This window comes from Dermochelys coriacea, chromosome 1 (assembly GCF_009764565.3).
Source record: "Dermochelys coriacea isolate rDerCor1 chromosome 1, rDerCor1.pri.v4, whole genome shotgun sequence".
NCBI lineage: Eukaryota > Metazoa > Chordata > Testudines > Dermochelyidae > Dermochelys > Dermochelys coriacea.
In genome coordinates, this window is record NC_050068.2 from 260,820,659 (window position 1) to 260,839,523 (window position 18,865).

General features: G+C 42.7%; 1 protein-coding gene and 1 long non-coding RNA gene across 14 annotated transcripts in view; one reads left to right on the plus strand and one right to left on the minus strand.

Annotated features, from left to right (window-relative positions):
* Positions 1-18,865, minus strand: part of MRTFA (myocardin related transcription factor A) — a 177,968-nt gene that overhangs the window by 30,263 nt on the left and 128,840 nt on the right. The gene's annotated exons all lie outside the window — the stretch shown is intronic.
* LOC122457396 lies at positions 1,591-10,532 on the plus strand. Its single transcript, XR_006276923.1, has 4 exons — positions 1,591-1,635; positions 2,802-2,951; positions 4,050-4,154; positions 6,149-10,532. It is a non-coding gene; the product is annotated as an uncharacterized LOC122457396 (long non-coding RNA).

Genomic DNA, 18,865 nt, shown 5'->3' on the forward strand with positions numbered 1-18,865 from the left:
CCTCAAAATATTCCTCCTCTCTCTCTATCCACAGCAACCACAACACCTGAGAAACTTCTTTGAACTGAGGGGAGGAATCCTGTATGAAAGGAGGTCAGCCAGTAAGACTGCTAAGACAAGTGGTGAGAGAAATCTTTGCTTTGAATTTACTTAACTTGATAAGTTAGGTATTAGTTTGGTTTTATCTTTTATCTCTTTGTAACCAGTTCTGACTTTTATGCCTCATCACATTTAATCACTTTCTGAAGTTAATAAACTTGGTTTATTGTTTTATCTAAATCAGTGTGCATTTGGATTGAAGTGTTTGGGATAACAAGATTTGTGCATATTATTTTCTATTAATGAAATAACGGACTTGATATGAGCATGTGTTGTCCAGAAAAGGGCTGGGCAGTACAAGATGCACATTTCTGGGAACAAGTCTGGGACTGGGAAGTTGCTGGTGTCACTCTGCAATATAATTCAGGAGTGACTGGCTAGAGCACTCATCGCTCAGCTGGAAGTAATTTACATGCTAGATGCTGTGTGAGAGCAGGCCAGGAGTGGTCGCTCTGATAGCGAAGCAGTGTAAAGGGTACCCCCAGTTGGAGAATTGAGGGGATACTGTTGTTCAACAGTCCAGACTGTACTCTGGGTAACGTCACATCATGTTCCTATGGCATCATACTAGGCTACTATAGCACTCCTTACCTAGGGGATCATTAATCAAATCTTTGTTTTCCATACAGCAGAGCAGACAATGAAAGTCATGCATATCAGCTCAGACTCCATTTTTCATCTATGTCTTACTCTGCAGAACCTGAAAGTAAAATTCGGACTTGAAGAGGGGTCAAGGCCACGAAACAAAATCATATCAAAATAGCCACGTTCCTGTTACCTAGTGTGAGAAATAAGTAGAACTGTGAACCATGTTCATTCTAAGAATGAAACAGTGGGGGAATTCTTAGATCTGATCTAAGAAATGGAGGTCAAAAGTAATAGACAAAACATTTCTGTACACATCCTGTGTTTGCATCTGGGGCTCAGAGAGAGATACCAAAAGCCAATGCAGGAAAACAGAGAATAATGAAGGGTGTCAAGGTCTTGGATGGAACTCTGTACCCCCTCCCGTCCAAGGAAATAGATCTACTGCAGCACCCTCCGTTCCTATAGGTAATAAGACATGCTGGAGGCTCCTCACATTCTTGTGAGTAAAAAACAGATGAAAGCCACAACTGGTTTCTAATCATGCAGCTCTTCAGCAGTGGAGAGGCACTGAATGCACATGTCCATAATCCCAGTATCATACTTGGGGGGGAATGGGGGGGAGGTGTCAGGGGATATGTAGCAATGTCTGAATCCAAAATCAGCTGCCAGACAACTGGCAGAGTTAGAAGGAACTAAATACTACAACTCGACTAAAAAACCTTGAAGTGGGAGTTTGAACATTCCGTTTTGCTGTCAAATCAATATGTGGGGGAGGGAAAGATTCAATCTCCCTTTGCTCTGACAAACAAGGCTCCACACCAACCATTTCCTAACACATATCTTGTTCTTGTGTCACACCCAAAACTAAACCTCAGACTTGCTGACTTAATTCAAAGCCTCAGGAGAACCAGTAAAGAGCAGCCATCTGTTTACTTATCTCCTCCTCAGGTACGTCTCAAATTTTTCTCTTCTGTTTGTTACCCTCTTGTAAAAAATGAGATAAGAGCCACAAAGATGTTTGATAGTTTCCTTTGTTAAGAGTCATCTGATCAGAAATAGAAATCTCTAACCAACCCTTGGGCAGCTGGCTCCTTCTCCTCAACCTCCATCCCACAAGGCAATCTTATGTCAACCTATGTAAGTCTCTACACTAAAATATTCCTCCTGCCAATGTAACTGTCCTGCTATGCGGACTTAACTTCACCTCAACAAGAGGTGTACAGTCAGTGTAGTAATGTTGACTCAGTGTCAGTGTAGACACTGCATTGCTTAAGTCTATTGTTACTGGCTTTCAGAAGCCATCCCACAATGCCTCACACTGACGGAACAGTCGGTACAAGCATTCCTGGTGAGGACATGCATCACTCACACAAGGAGCATAGTGTGGATACACTATGATAAATGCATCCGATGAAGTGAGCTGTAGCTCACGAAAGCTTATGCTCTAATAAATTTGTTAGTCTCTAAGGTGCCACAAGTACTCCTTTTCTTTTTGAGAATACAGACTAACACGGCTGCTACTCTGAAAACTATGATACACAAAAACCATTTAATTACTGCAGCAGCTGTATGCAGACATAGCTTAGGTCAACATAATTTTGGAGTGTAGACAAACACTATTTCTCTCACACTGTGGGAGCTTCAGCACATTAAGGACAGTGATCACAAAGGAACTCCCAAATCATCTTCACAGCTCATTTCCAAATACAAAGTTAGCAAAAAGACACTGGATAGCAACATACATTAAAAACACCATGATAGTGGGGGAAAAACCAGGAGAGCTGGAAATGACAGAGAGGTCCACCACCAGTTCCATTCCATTCCATCCCCTACACAACTGTAGGGAAACCAAATAGACGGGACACACACAGTTGATCTTAACGTGTAACTCCTACTCAGGACCTGATCTAAGGGCCACTGAAGTCAATGGAAAATACAACGAGGAGTCCTTATGGCACCTTAGAGACTAACTAATTTATTTGGGGATAAGCTTTCATGGGCTATAACCCACTTCATTAGATGCATCTGATGAAGTGGGTTATAACCCACAAAAGCTTATGCCCAAATAAATGTGTGAGTCTCTAAGGTGCCACAAGGACTCCTCGTTTTTGCAGATACTGACTAACACAGCTACCCCTCTGAAACCTGAAGTCAATGGGAATCTTTGGATCAGGCCCTCACTGCTCTAGAAGAAGCTGAAACCTCCTGAGCCCAAAGTGTATGTGGCAGGGGTGACAAGAAGAGGGAACACTTCACAACGAAGGGTATAAGCAACTAATAAATGTATACATATTATACACAAACTGTTAAAATGGAGTCAAGGTTGAGAGTATGTATCAGTAATTTAAGGGTAAAAACTATTTACACGGATGTTGCCATTATTCCAAAACCAAGCATTAGAAACTCAGGAAATTCAAAGTTATGGTTATACTTAAAAGAAATCCAAACATGTTAAGGCGAGAAACACAATTAAGGCACCTAAACAGCCTTCACACTGCCCTTTAGCAATGCCATTCAATAATCCTATGATTCGTGCATAATACTATTCATGGCCTCTGATTAAATTTAAAGAGATGTTTTTCCCAGCACATTTTTCCTTTGGTGGCAGCACTACAGGAGCAAGTTAACATTACAGTAGAACCTCAGAATTACAAACACCTTGGGAATGGAGGTTATTCGTAACTCTGAAATGTTTGTAACTCTGAACAAAATATTATGGTTGTTCTTTCCAAAGTTTACAACTGAACATTGACTTAATACAGCTTTGAAACTTTACTATTCAGAAGAAAAATGCTGGTTTTAACCATCTTAATTTAAATTAAACAAACACAGAAATAGTTTCCTTACCTTGTCAAAAAAAATTTAATACTTTCCCTTTAATTTTTTTTAATAGTAATTTATGTTTAACACAGAACTGTCCTGTATTTGCTTTTTTTTTGGTCTCTGCTGCTGCCCGATTGCATATTTCCTGTTCCAAATGACGTGTGTAGTTGACCGATCAGTTTGTAACACTAGTGAACTCTGAAGTTCTACTGTATTTGGATACCTTAACTGTGCATTTCTTAGCTTAACATGTTTGGACATCTTAAGTATATCCTCAACTCTGCATTTTCTGGGTTTATAATAACTGGCTTTGGAATAACTCCGACATCTCCATAATGTTTTTTAATCTTTAAGTTACTGATATATACTCTCAAATTTAACTCCATCTTATCAGTTTTTTGTCTGGGAATGTACTTAGTTTTTAAAAATGTCATACATAAACTGTAAACTATAAACTCAAAGAAAACATTACCATGAAATATTTCTAATGATTTGAAGATGTGTAGTACAAACTTTAAATCTTTAATTTTAACTTTTAGGAACAGATTAATCAACACACTAAAGCAGCACAAACCAGTCAGAGAGCACCAACCAGTTAAGCTGGGTTTATAGCTGCTCTGCATCACCTGAGCAGCACAAAGCAGGTAAAGCATATTAGTGAATCTGGCCCTTAATTTGCAACTGTCTTACTGGTTCAGAGGGCTGGGTTACAAGATGAAGGGAATACGAGGGCTTGGGGGGAATCCACTCCAGAAGTCCCACGGTCTGTGTGGTCTAGGTGTTCCCCCTTTATTTCTCAGTTCCCTCAGCAATGCTACCTCAATGTACAGTGAAGCCGATCCAAGACAAGTGGCATGAGGAGCCTTTCCAGCACTAATATCCAAAGCTAGAATAGGAGTACTTGTGGCACATTACAGACTAACAAATTTATTTGAGCATAAGCTTTTGTGAGTTACAGCTCACTTCATCGGATGTGAGCTGTAGCTCACGAAAGCTTATGCTCAAATAAATTTGTTTATTTGAGCATAAGCTTTCGTGATTATTTGAGCATAAGCTTTCGTGAGCTACAGCTCACATCCGATGAAGTGAGCTGTAACTCACAAAAGCTTATGCTCAAATAAATTTGTTAGTCTCTAAGGTGCCACAAGCCTTCCTTTTCTTTTTGTAGATACAGACTAACCGGCTGCTACTCTGAAACCAAAGCTAGAATGTAGCCACAGAATCTTTAGACAACAGTGACACTTGGGCCCAGTATTCTACTAATGAGAACTCGACACATTGTGTCCCACTTCCTCTTATACACTATGTCTACACTGAAAGTACTTCAGCAGCACAGCTGCAGATAATCTGCTGTAGGGTAGACACTTTCTACAGCAATGGAAGGGGTTTACTGTCACTGTAGTTAATCCAGCCCCTCAAGAGGCAGTGCCTAGATCAATGCAAAAATTCTTCCATCAACCTAGCAGCATCTATGCCAGAGGTTAGGTCGGCTTAACTATATATCGCAGCCATATAGCTAGGTCAACCTAAATGTTAGGTGTAGGCCAGGCCCAAGTAATTTCAACCATCAGAATTGTAACATACAAATTAGATGCAGAGGAAGGGTGGTAGATGGCTGAGATAAGTTTGATGTCAATTACTTCAGTTGTTGATCTGAACCAGTCTTTAGTATACACAATAGCAAATAGGTAAAATAGGTAAAATAATAATTAAAAGCTTAATTACAACTTAGTTTCTTTAAAAGATAGCCTATATAGAAGATTTCAATTCCTTTCAACTATATGAAAAGTTTGATGTATGTATGTTATTCCACTGTTAAAATGATTAGGAACAAAGAAAAACCTGATACAGTGCTAAGTTTCTTTAAAAACTCAGCTTTTAGTTAATTTGAACACAAATCAATTAACAAATCTATTTGTCAGTTCCCAGAAAATTCATTCTGTACTTTAAGAGTGCTACAATTTTGTTGAGAATATGCTGTATTTTTCCATACAAAACAAAGAGACTGAATCCATATTTAAGTGCAAAACAGAAAACATTACCTATGATCACAACCAGACCCTCTAAAATGAATAAGCATCTCTTTAATTAAACATTTTATCTCATTTATAGAAGAGATACAGAATTGGAAATAAATGTCTGCTTCCATTAACTCTTGGTATACAGTGTGCATTGCCAAAAACCCTCTGAGTTTAAAAAATTAAGAAAGGGTCAGGAAGGACACCTATAGCTTTTCAGTCTCCAAACAAGGGGGGGAAGGGTGAGGAGGCTCTCTGACAGGAATCCTTTAATTCATCCATTCTTGGACAAGACTTTACGTCTGTCCCTTTGATGAATACTCTCTCCTCTACCCAAGCAAATATTTCTGCCAACTTGGCAAAATGCCTAGGCAAAAAAATTAAAAAAACCATTCCCAGCCTCTGTCACAAAAAGCAAAGATCTGAACAATCAAAAAGAAAAAGTTTTGCTTGCAAAAGGGCTGTTCAGAGGAGGAGTGGGATGCATTGCCCAGAGAGGGGGACCCCAGAAAATTCTGTCCAGTCCCCCCCAAAGGTAATTTCCATACATGATTTTATTGCCCTGGACTATGCCTCTTTGGAAAGCAGTCTGTATTTATACATTTATTGCTTTGTTACAGGGACATCTAAGAGTCAATTGCCGCCTATGGAATCCTTGAATGCATCCTCCCCTTCCTAGAACTCCAGTGAGGAGAAAGCTGAGTAAGTTGCAGATTTTCACTGGCAGTGAACTAAATCAGCAAGCATGTTTTATTAATCAAGAAAGGTACAAATACAACCAAACATTAGAGTTGTATGCATTTGTTTAAAATGGAAATGAACAGGCACACCAGATACAGCCCTTAGGCTCCTGGCAAGTTGTCAATGTAGCTCTCAGTGTAATGTACAGATTCTCCCCGCACACCCAAGGTCAGACTCAGAGGCAGGATGCAGCATGTTTTAAGAGATGTGATCAGAGTCAGAGATATGGCAAAACGCCCCACCCCATGCCCCAAGAAGCAGACAAGCTAAAAGCGAACTGCAGCACAAAAAATAAAAATGAGTTAATTCCAAATTTCTGTGCTATGTGCTGCTAACCGGACCATGTTGAGGGAAGGGGGATTTCAGAATATAAATAAATCTGAATTAGCCATTAAAAAATTCTTTTGTTTGGTCTGGTACTTCTTGATTCTTGCAGCACTCTCAAAATATGACATCACAAATACCAGCAGTCTCACTGCAACCTCTGGTATTTGTAATTCTGGATACAATAAGTGAACCAGGAAGTGCCAAGAGGATTTCATAGAGCAAATAAAGCATTTTGAAAGGTTAAAACTTCCATACCATAGGTTCCCCACAGCCTGGTTACTAACAACATTCAGTGGATAAATCTGGGATTAACTCAGTTTTCATTTTTGCTTTATACTCCACCTTAAGGAAAAGAAAGATACCAGCTTGCAGATCTTTACATCTCTCCTGTTTAGTGAGGAATGAAAGACAAACTAGGTGAAACCCTTAGCCTACTGACATGTTTTCAGTGTGGCTCTCAGTGTAATGTACAGATTCCCGCCACAGTCTCTTTGATCACGAGAGTCATAAATGGGGCAATATGGTAGATACTTGTTTATTATCAAAATATGTTTGGCACGTTATAATACAGAAAATAAAGACAGCTCCTGCTTCAAAGAATTTATATCTGAAGTACTAGGTGTGATCAGAGCATACTGGTTAGCATATGTCTAACACAGGCATAATCCACTTTCAGGGGATTAAAGCAGTTAATAATTCCTTTGGAATTTAAACTATAGGATTTTAGACAACAATCCTGCAATGAGGGATACAGTGCCCTAGTTGCAAAATCTCTTGTCTCTGAGAATCTGAAATGGAGCATGAGAACACCCAGGGATCCATCCCTATATTCCAGAATATAGTTGGAAATTGGAAACAATGACACCAAAGCCTCATCAGTGTTAAACTGTAAACTGGATCAGAGTGGTGATATTCTAAATTGCACAGAACAGACAGCCAATGTGCAGCAATGTAATAAAGTGAGTGAAGTCACCGAGAACTCACACTCCTCCCATTCTGGATAAAATACACCCAACACTCAGTTTCGGAGCTAGTGGGCTCCATTCTCAATCAGCTTCCATAATCTGTGCAGACAGTTTGAAGGAGAACAGAAGGTGAGCCAGTAGGCGTTAGGATTAAGCCTGGTGGATGGGGAGGAAACTGATGTCAGACAAACTCCTGCATAAACTGTCAGAGGAGAGCAAGAGCTGGTAAATCCCATGAATCTTTGTCCACTCACCTAGTTGCCAGCAGTAGCTAGAGGGGCATTAAACAGACATGGACGGATTATTTCCTTTGGGCTGGACTGACTTTACATCCATTCTATCCACTTAAGACATTTAAAACACACCAATACACCAGTGGAATAGTCAGATTCGGCTATCAAAGTTGGCTGAAATAAGATCCCTATTAAGGAAAAGGGAGAAAAAACTGCCCCCTCAGGCTCTGCATTGCAGCTGTCAACCAGAATAATGCCTTCTCTGATACTAGGATATGTCTACACTGGCAGAGTGACAGTGTTGCTCAGAGAGTGCTGAAGGGAAACCGCTCTTGTGTGTTCAGCTGCCTGAGCAATAGCATGTTCACTCTTGTGGCACTTGCAGCGGTATTCAGAGCGGTGCACTCTAGGCAGCTATGCCACAGAGCATCTCCTCCTCTTCTGCTGCTAAGAGCTGTGGGAAGGCGGAGGGTGTGGCAGGGCATCTTGGGTCCTGTCCCAATACCGCATGATGCATTGCTTCGCCTCCCAGCAATCCGTGATTCTGTCCGCATTTGGCACCATCTTTCAATGGTTTGTGTACTGCGCGCCCTGCCTCTTCGGTCTGCAGGAACAGATCCTGAACTGTTGACTAGTATGCTGCTCGCACTGACCAACACGTCACGAGTGGCAGTGGCATTATTCCTTAAACTACAAAGGCAAGAGGAGTGCGACATTGATCTCTCCACACATACTAGCTACGACACGAGATTGCTTGTGGCATTCATGCAGGTGCTGACCACAGCGGAACGCCGCTTTTGGGCTCAGGGAACAAGCACTGAGCAATGGGATCACATCGTCATGCACGTCTGGGATAACGAGCAGTGGCTGCAGAACTTTCAGATGAGGAAAGCCACATTCATGGGACTGTGTGATGAGCTCGCCCCAGCCCTGCAGCACAAGGACATGAGAATGAAAGCTACCCTGTCGTTGGAGAAGCGCGTGGCAATTGCACTGTGGAAGCTGGCTACTCCAGACTACCGACTGGTTGCTAACCAGTTCAGAGTGGGGAAGTCAACAGTTGGACTCATGTTGCTGAAAGTGTGCAGGGCCATTAATCGTATTTTGCTCCAAAAAACCATGACTCTAGGCAACGTGCATGACATTGTGGATGGCTTTGCACAAATGGGCTTCCCTAACTGTGGAGGGGCAATAGATGGCATGCATATTCCAATTCGGACACCAGACCACCTAGCACATTAATCACAAGGGGTATTTCTCTATGGTTTACTAGGCGCTTGTGGATCACCGTGGGCATTTCACGGACATTAACGCAGGCTGGTCCGGAAAGATGCATAACACACAGTGTTCTTTCGGAACACTGGCCTGTTCAGGAAGCTGCTAGCAGGGACTTTCTTCCCAGACGAGAAGATCACCGCAGGGGAACTCGAAATGCCCATTGTGATCCTAGGAGACCTCGCCTACCCCTTAATGCCATGGTTTATGAAGCCATACACAGGGCAACTTAACAGCAGCAAGGAGCGGTTCAACAACAGGCTGAGCAAGTGCAGAATGACTGTTGAGTGTGCTTTTGGCCGTTTAAAGGCCCGTTGATGCTACCTATATGGGAAGCCGGACCTGGCCAATGACAATATTCCTATGCTTATAGCTGCATGCCGTACACTCCATAATATTTGTGAAGGGAAGGGTGAAAGCTTCACTCAGGGCTGGACCACTGAGGCTCAGCGCCTGGAGGCTAAATTTGAACAGCCAGAAATCAGGGCTATTAGAAGGGCGCAGTGTGGGGCCATAAGGATCAGCGATGCCTTGAAGCAGCAATTTGAAGCTGAATGCCACTAATTTTTGTTGCTATGCTTGAGAGTGTAGTCCTTGTAATGCTAGGAAATTATTGTGATTGGTGCAGATGATGCAATATGAAGGTTTAAGGTAACTGCCTGTTGCTTTGCAGGACTCTGTTTGCTTTCAATTAATAGAATAAAGATTGCTTTCAAACCAACACAACGCTTTTATTAAAAAAAAAACAACTGGAGGAGAGCGACAACAACAACAACAAAAAACACATCAGCACTGAGCAGGACGGGAGGTCCCAGGAGAAAGTGGGGTCCTGGGATGGTTAAAGATTTTTGTATGTACAGGGATCATATCCAGCCTTCTCCTTTGGAGTACAGTGCAGCAGGTACCGTACTTCAACAGGGATAAACTGCAGAGGGACGGGTGTTGAGTTCAGTGGGTACTGGGAGTCCGCAGACATGGACTGTGACGGGGGAGAAGTGGAATGCCGCAGGTACAGACTGAAGCCAGGAGGTTGTTAAGAGTGTTTTGACAGTGTCCGGGGGCTGCATGGGAAAGAATTTTGCGACAGCGGCTGCACAGGAGAGCAGGCACATAGTTGCTCAGTTTGCAGTGCTAATATCGCCTGGAGCATGTCTGCTTGGCGCTCCATAACTTTTGAGAGCCACTCCGTGGCTTCATTTTGGCGTGCCATGTTCTCCTTTTGGTCCCTCTTCTCGCTGTCCTGCCACTCCTTCAATTCCTGTTTTTCGGCCACGGAGTGCATCATAACCTCAAACAAAGTCCTCTTTAGTTCTTCGTGCCCGCTTTCTAATTCTGCACAGCCGTTCAGCCGGTGATAACAGAGGGAGGTTGGGTTCCCACGGTCATCTCTGTGAAGCCAAAATGCAACATTTTATAGAAGCAGTATTTTTTGCAACAAACAGAAACTGATTCAGTGATTTAAAACACAGCCAGTATTCACACCTGTCACTAATTGGCTGACCCCAGGCAAACACTCATGAGCCACAAGATCACCAAACCGGTGAGCAGCCACAGGGGCAGGGTAAATCAGTGTTCCTGGTTCCTACTATACACTGGGCACATGGCTCTTGGGGAAAGCCAGCACTGTAGGGGGGTCTGATAATCATTCCTGTCCCCACATTTTCCACATGCTGTGTTCATTATGGAAGATATCTCACTGCTGAGGATGAGCAGGGAATCAAGGGAGGGTCTTCTCCAAGACTGCGGCTTCTTCCCTGGCCCTTATGCGGCTCGCCTGTGTGCAGCAATAGTGCAGTGGCGTGGGAAAGTTACCGTTAATGGAGCAAGAAACAAAGCAGTTCTGCCAAAGGACCTGCGGCAGCGGATTGCCCAATATCTCCATGAGAGTTTCCTGGATATCTCTGAGGCAGATTCTTGTGAGAGAGTCAATCAACACCCTGTTCCGCCAATTAGACCAGGCATGTGGTGTTATGCGCATCATAGAGACACAAGCCTGCTTTCTGCAACCCTCCTGCCCCAACAACTCGCTTCAGTGATTCCCAAAATCAAATCCACTTACCAGTGCTCCTCTCCTGTTTGTGCTTTGTCAAGATCCAACAGCTGTGACTGGCTAGCCTCCTCCGGGGTAGAAAAGAGCTTTGGGATACATGCATCTCTGACCTTTGAGTTGTCCTCTGCCTCTGGGTCCCCCTCCCCCTCCTTGCCCAAGATTTCCTTCTCCTGGCTCGGTCCATTCTCGACTGGCACGCGAGCCACTGAAGTATCCACAGTGGCCTTCACAGTGGAGATGGGGTTGCCACAGAGTATCACATCCAGCTCTTTACAAAACCAGCAGCTCATGGGCGCAGCACCGTAGTGGCGGTTTGCCTCCCACACCTTGTGGTAGGCGTTCAGCAGCTCCTTCACTTTGACCCTGCACTGCAGTGTGTCCCGGTCATGGCCCCTTTCTGTCATGCATCTTGAAATCTGTCTGTAGGTGGTATCATTCCTACGGCCGGAGTGCATCTGGGACTGGACAGCCGCCTCTCCCCAAATGCTGATGGGGCCCAGTAGCTCGGCATTGCTCCAAGTGGGGGATTGCCTGGTGTGTGAAGCAGGCATGGCCACCTGGAAAGATAGGCTGAGACCACTGTCTGCATCACCGAGCAAACAGGAAAGGAACTTTCAAAATTCCAAAGGAATTTATGGGGTGGGGATGATAGTTGGTCACCTGAGGGCAGGGCAGCAGAGTTCAAACCGATGACCAGAGAGGCAAGAACAGGCATTGTGGGACACCTCCTGGAGGCTGTAATCAACCAGGGTGTCCACACTGGCACCGCGGCACTGTCGCAGAAAGCTGTACACCTCTCATCTGGGTTTTTGTTTGTTTGTTTGTTTTGTAAACAGTACTGCAACTGCGCAGTTTCTGCGCACTAAGTGGCTTGGCAATGTGTACACCTCAGGAGTTACAACGCAGAAACCTGCCAGTGTAGACAAGGCTTTAGTCACAAAAGGGGGCTATAGAGAAGCATGAGACACTCGCCCAGAGAAGGTGCTCTTTCTGATTAGCATTGCTGGCTCTTTAATGCCTGTCCTTAAAGAGGACAACAGACTGATTTTCTCACAGGATTGTGTAAGACACTAACCACAAGGGAACTGGTCCTGCTCTGGCTATAGTTTACAATTGATTTGTACGTGTTACTAGTATCCAGAGATCAAAATCCACACTAATACAAAGTGCATGTAAAACCAGATCTTTGACCCTTTTAGTAATTAAGAGATCCCACAGCACATTTTGCAAGGCAGACTGTTGGCTCAGGTATATTGGGCCAAATATCTTCTCCGTAACATTTTTGTTGTTTTAACTGACATTTTCTACATGTCCTCAGATACATAAAGTTGTTTGGTTCTATTAAGTAGAAGCTGCTGTGACATTATACCCCATATTCCTCATAAGAATATGGTTATGATATGAATATGGCCTAACTAAGATATATTTTATGCAAGATGGGTCTTGTAAGGTATAATCGGAAAGGTTATGATTTACTGAATATGATTATCCAAATTGTATACATGTATCATTTCTGTATCTAAAGTTAGGAATACTGACTATGTAACAATTACAACTGTGTGTGTATTTGGGAAACACTCACCACACAACAGGCCATCAGCTTTGATGGGCCATTAGGAAGAAACAATAAGACTTTAAAAATACTAAACACTATCCTGTACCAAGGGGTAGCTGTGTTAGTCTGTAATCACAAAAACAACAAGGAGTCCAGTGACACCTTAAAGACTAACAGATTTATTTGAGCATAAGCTTTCGTGGGTAAAAACCTCACTTCTTCAGATGCATGGAGTGAAAGTTACAGATGCAGACATAAATATACTGACAAATGAAGAGAAGGGATTTACCTCAAGTTGAGAACCAGTGTTGACAAGACCAATTCGATCAGGGTGGATGTAGTCCACTCCCAACAATAGATGAGGAGGTGTCAATTCCAGGAGAGGCAAAGCTGCTTCTGTAATGAGCCAGCCACTCCCAATCCCTATTCAAGCCCAAATTAATGGTGTTAAATTTGCAAATTTTTTTTTTTTTAGCAGAACTAAAATTAAAGGAGTACTTGTGGCACCTCAGAGACTAACAAGTTTATTAGAGCATAAGCTTTCGTGAGCTACAGCTCACTTCATCGGATGCATCCGATGAAGTGAGCTGTAGCTCACGAAAGCTTATGCTCTAATAACTTTTTGTTAGTCTCTAAGGTGCCACAAGTACTCCTTTTCTTTTTGCGAATACAGACTAACACGGCTGCTACTCTGAAACCTTTAGTTCTGCTGTTTCTCTTTGAAGTCTGTTTCTGAAGTTTTTTTGTTCAAGTATAGTTACTTTCAAATCTGTTATAGAATGTCCAGGAAGATTGAAGTGTTCTCCCACTGGCTTTTGTGTGTTACCATTCCTGATGTCCAATTTGTGTCCATTTATTCTTTTACGTAGGGACTGTCCAGTTTGGCCAATGTATATGGCAATGGGGCATTGCTGGCACATGATGGCATATATAACATTTGTAGACATGCAGGTGAATGAGCCTCTGTTGGTGTGGCTGGGTCCTCTGATGGTGTCTCTAGAGTACATATGGGGACAGAGTAGGCAACGAGGTTTGCTACAGGGATTGGTTCCTGGGTTAGCATTTCTGTGGTGTGGTGTGTAGTTACTGGTGAGTATTTGCTTCAGGTTGGGGGGTTGTCTGTAAGCGAGGACTGGCCTGTCCCCCAAGGTCTGAGAGACTGAGGAATCATTTTCCAGGATAGGTTGTAGATCGTTGATAATGTGCTGGAGAGGTTTTAGCTGGGGCTGAACGTGACGGCCAGTGGTGTTCTGTTATTTTCCTTTTGGGGCCTGTCCTGTAGTAGGTGATTTCTGGGTACCCATCTCGCTCTGTCAATCTGTTTCCTCACTTCCCCAGGTGGGTATTGTAGTTTTAAGAATGCTTGATAAAGATCTTGTAGGTATTTCGTCTCTGTCTGAGGGACTGGAGCAAATTTGGTTGTATCTTAGGGCTTGGCTGTAGACAATGGATCGTGTGATGTGTCCTGGATGGAAGCTGGAGGCATGTAGGTAAGTATAGCGGTCAGCAGAGTTCCAGTATGGGTGATGTTTATATGACCATCACTTATTTGCACTGTAGTGTCCAGAAAGTGGATCTCTTGTGTGGATTGGTCCAGGCTTAGGTTGATGGTGGGGTGGAAATTGTTGAAATCGAGGTGGAATTCTTCAAGGGCCTCCTTTCCCTAGGTCCATATGATAAAATTCATTTGCAAATTTAACACCATTAATTTGGGCTTGAACAGGGACTGGGAATGGTTGGCTCATTACAGAAGCAGCTTTGCCTCTCCTGGAATTGACACCTCCTCATCCATTGTTGGGAGTGGACTACATCCACCCTGATCGAATTGGTCCTGTCAACACTGGTTCTCTATTTGTGAGGTAACTCCCATCTCTTCATGTGTCACTATATTTATGTCTGCATCTGTAACTTTCACTCCATGCATCTGAAGAAGTGAGGTTTTTACCCACGAAAGCTTATGCTCAAATAAATCTGTTAGTCTTTAAGGTGCCACCAGACTCCCTGTTGTTTTTGTAAACACTATCTTGGACTTCTAATAATTTTCCACTGGGGGGGGGGGGCTGTCAAGACTGGGAAACAAAAGATTCCTACCTTGCGTTAATCTTTTTTTAAGGCTGGGGAGTAAGGCAAACAGACTCTTGTCCATTGCCTTCCTGCCCAAGAAGACAGACTGCTGAAAGCACTTGAAGAGACAGAGGAACTAAGCTAAGGGAAAGGCAAGGGCTGAATCTAGACTGAGTCTATGGCTACACTACGAGGCTTTTAGAGAGACAGCCGTGCTGCTACAGCCATGCTGCTAAAAGGCACGCAGTGTAGCTGCTCTTTGTCGGCAGGAGAGAGCTCTACTGCCGACAAAAAATTTCCACCCCCCACAAACAGCACTCCTGAAAGACAAAAGTTTTGCCGCCGAAATGCCAGTGTAAACAAACCCTGACACAGAGGAGTCTAGTCTGTAAAGAGAAATAACTGGAAATCTAAGCTACAGAAACTCTGCATCCTGCCTAGTGTTAACATTTAGGATGAGAAATTACATTTTGTAATCTGTTTCTTGAGTGAATCAGGCTTAGTTTGCATGTTTTGTTTTATTTGCTTAGCAATCTGCTTTGTTCTGTTTGCTATCTCTTATAATCACTTAAAATTTACCTTTTATAGCTAATAAACTTATTTCTTGTTTTAACAACCCAGTTTGTGCAATTTATAACGGGGGGGGGAGGAGAAGTTGTGAATATCTCTCTTCACATTGAAGGAGAGGGTGAATTTTTACGAGATTGCACTGTAGATCTTTCTATACAGCAGAAGACATTATTATCTTGGGTGTACTTTTCAGTGAGAAGCTGCGCTTGAGTGCTGGGCAATTGCCTAGTTGAACTGTCTCAGAGAGCTGTTTGCAGACTCTGTGTGATTCTACAGCTGGTGCTCCTTACCTGCGTGGATGCTGCCAGAGAGCCTGATTCAGCAAAAAGGGAGAGGGACCCCAGGCTAGTGGAGGAGGCAGGCTCAGTGAAATCCCAGTACATCAGGTGGCATCCCAGGAGGGGGGTCTAACCCATCACAGCTACATTCCACTCCAGAAGTGGCTGCACAGCTGTGGCACAAGTAGTCATTTCAGGATGGAGGGAGATAGACAGCTATCTTATGTGTTTAATATTCCAATGCCATGAAAAAATAAGTAATCTACACTAAGAATACAGCTTTGAACTCCAGAATTGTCAATTGGCAACATCTTCCTATTCCTTTTACACCAGCTTAGAAAAGGGCAGAATGGGGAGCTATTTTTTGTGTTCAATTAATATGTCAAGGGGAAAGGCTGATTCACCCTGTTTGCACAATAATTTTTTTTTAAATGCAAATACCCAAAAACTTGACTCTGGAACTAACAAGCTTCCAATAACAGCAAGGCCAAGAACTGAACAGACCATGAACACTGAACTTCCCTCATTGCTAGAAGAGACCCCACTTGGTCAAAGCTCCGGTATACTGGCTGCAGGCACAGTGCACTACTCATTCCCCCTGCTGTATGTGCTCTGGGGGCAATAGAAGATTTTGATCTCCAACTCTGACCTTGCACCAGTGGTAACTAAGTAAAAACAAAATGGAAAAAACAGAGAAAAAAGAAAGAATTTGAGCCTCTGGTGCCAACAGAATTAATAAAGGCATACCACCCAGTTATTTTAAATCCTCTCTTCATGTACCTAAAAGCTTTAGCTCTAACCGTGAGACATTTACATCACACAGTGAAACGCATCCCTCCAACAGGAGGTAGGCAGCCTTGATAGGGCATTCAAGTGAGCTTAAGTGTACTTGATAACAAATGTTAAAATATGCCACTTTACTTTCCCCGACCTCTAAACAAAATTCCAGTTGGGAACAAGATGCTTTACTCCCAACTCTGTTCTTCTGAGAACACCACCCCACAAATGCACACCCCCAAAACAACATGACACATGCTGGCACTTTAACTTGAGTAGCAGCACCTTGACCTCCTCCAGTACACGGAGCCTAAGCAGTCTTTAGATAGAGGAAGCATGGGATGTAGAATATGTAATCCTATGTCTGGAGCTCTCTGCCCAGTTGAGGTTTTTAGTTAAATGGTGTTAAATTCAAGTCTCATGTTTCAGACAATGGAATGAAGGATACTGGAAGATGAGCCTGCACTACAGGTACTAAACAGCTGCTTCTACGCCCTCCACAAACAGCTTCTCCAATTCACATCACTGTACAGCTGGAGGAACCAGGAACTGGAAAGTATTTCAGTTACCACATTTCTTTCACGCACTGCCAAGGCCCTCCAGATGGCAAACAGGGGCTAGACGCAATCCAGAGTCTCAAGAAGTGAGAGGACATGAGATCACCTAATCCAGCTCCAAGCCTCCTCCTGGCTTCTGTGACTAAACAGCATAATCTAGGATGTCCGATGCTGTCTCCTCGTTAAAGGCTTTACGAGGGAGACATGATTGAGAGTATGGGTTTCTGCAACAGCAGGGGATAAGGAATAAGACCGAGTACCTGAGCATTTTCACAGGCAAGGTGCATGGGGAAGAGGTATGGAGAGGGATAGGGAACCTGGACATTCCCAGTGTTAAAGGCAGAGAGTTCTGTACTACAGAGCTCAAAGTAGACACACCAAGCTGCCCTAAGTGTGAGCTAACTAAAGGAGCAGAGGCTGGCTATGTGGTATATTCCATTTCCAGAGCTAAAAATGGAATTTTGTTTTGAGCATCTTGGCTTCTCATTTTACAATTGAACTTCTCATTAACATGCAACCCAGCTTAGGTACATTTTAAACACTACTTTAAAACAGTTATGCCTGATTCATAAAGGACAGACAAACTATGCTGGTACTATGATTAGAAGAAACTGGTTTAAAATCATATTTAAGAACAGTTCTGCTATGATAGTTTCTCTTCAGTACAGACAGAGCTTTTCAGTGATTTGGGGTGATTTGGAGACATCCTTCCTCCCCAAAGGGACATGATTTTCAAAGGGTTCAGTACCCACCCTTTGCAAATCAGGTCTCTTTTAAGGTATCTCAAAACTTGATTGCCCAAAATTTGAACCACCCCAAATCACTAGTCACTTCTGAAAATGTAGATTTAATGCTGTCTCACAACTGCAGACAAGGAAAGATACAACCACATGGGAAAAACAAACTTCTAATAGATATGTGCTTTGAACCTGACAAATATACTGAGAATACTGATGGCACCAGACAGCATTCAGGTATGTAAACTGAACTGGGGAGGAGAAGGCCCTGTATGGAGTATGGGAATATTTTTTCCTGGGAAAGACTGTTGGAAATATCTGACTACTGGGACAATCTGGTTTCTCCTAAAGGCAACCAGCTTGCTCCATAGAATTATTTGTACGTGCCCCATAGATAAAAGTAGGGCTGTCAAGTGATTTAAAAAATTTATCACGATTAATCATGCTGTTAAACAATAACAGAATACCATTTATTTAAATATTTTTGGACGTTTTCTGTATTTTCAAATATATTGATTTCAATTACAACACAGAATACAAAGTGTACAGTGCTCACTTTATTTCTGATTACAAATATTTGCACTGTAAAAAACAAAAGAAATAGTATATTTCAATTCACCTTATACAATTACTGTAGTGTAACCTCTATCATTAAAGTTGAACTTACAAATGTACAATTTTGTACAAAAAAACTTGCATTCAAAGATAAAACAATGTAAAACTTTAGAGCCTACAAGTCCAATCAGTCCTACTTCTTGTTCAGCCAATTGCTCAAACAAGTTTGTTTACATTTGCAGAAGATAATGCTCCCGGCTTCTTGTTTACAATGTCACCTGAAAGTGAGAACAGGCGTTTGATTGCATTGAACTGTTGTAGCTAGTGTCTCAAGAATTTACATGCCAGACGCACTAAAGATTCTAATGTCCCTTCATACTTCACGCACCATGCCAGGGGACATGCGTCCATGATGATAACGGGTTCTGCTTGATAACCATCCAAAGCAGTGTAGACCAATGCATGTTCATTTTCATCATCATGAATCAGATGCCACCAGCAGAGGGTTGATTTTCTTTTTTGGTGGTTTGGGTTCTGTAGTTTCCGCATCAGAGTGTTGCTCTTTTAAGACTTCTGAAAGCATGCTCCACACCTCATCCCTCTCAGTTTTTGGAAAGCACTTCAGATTCTTAAAACTTGAATCGAGTGCTGTA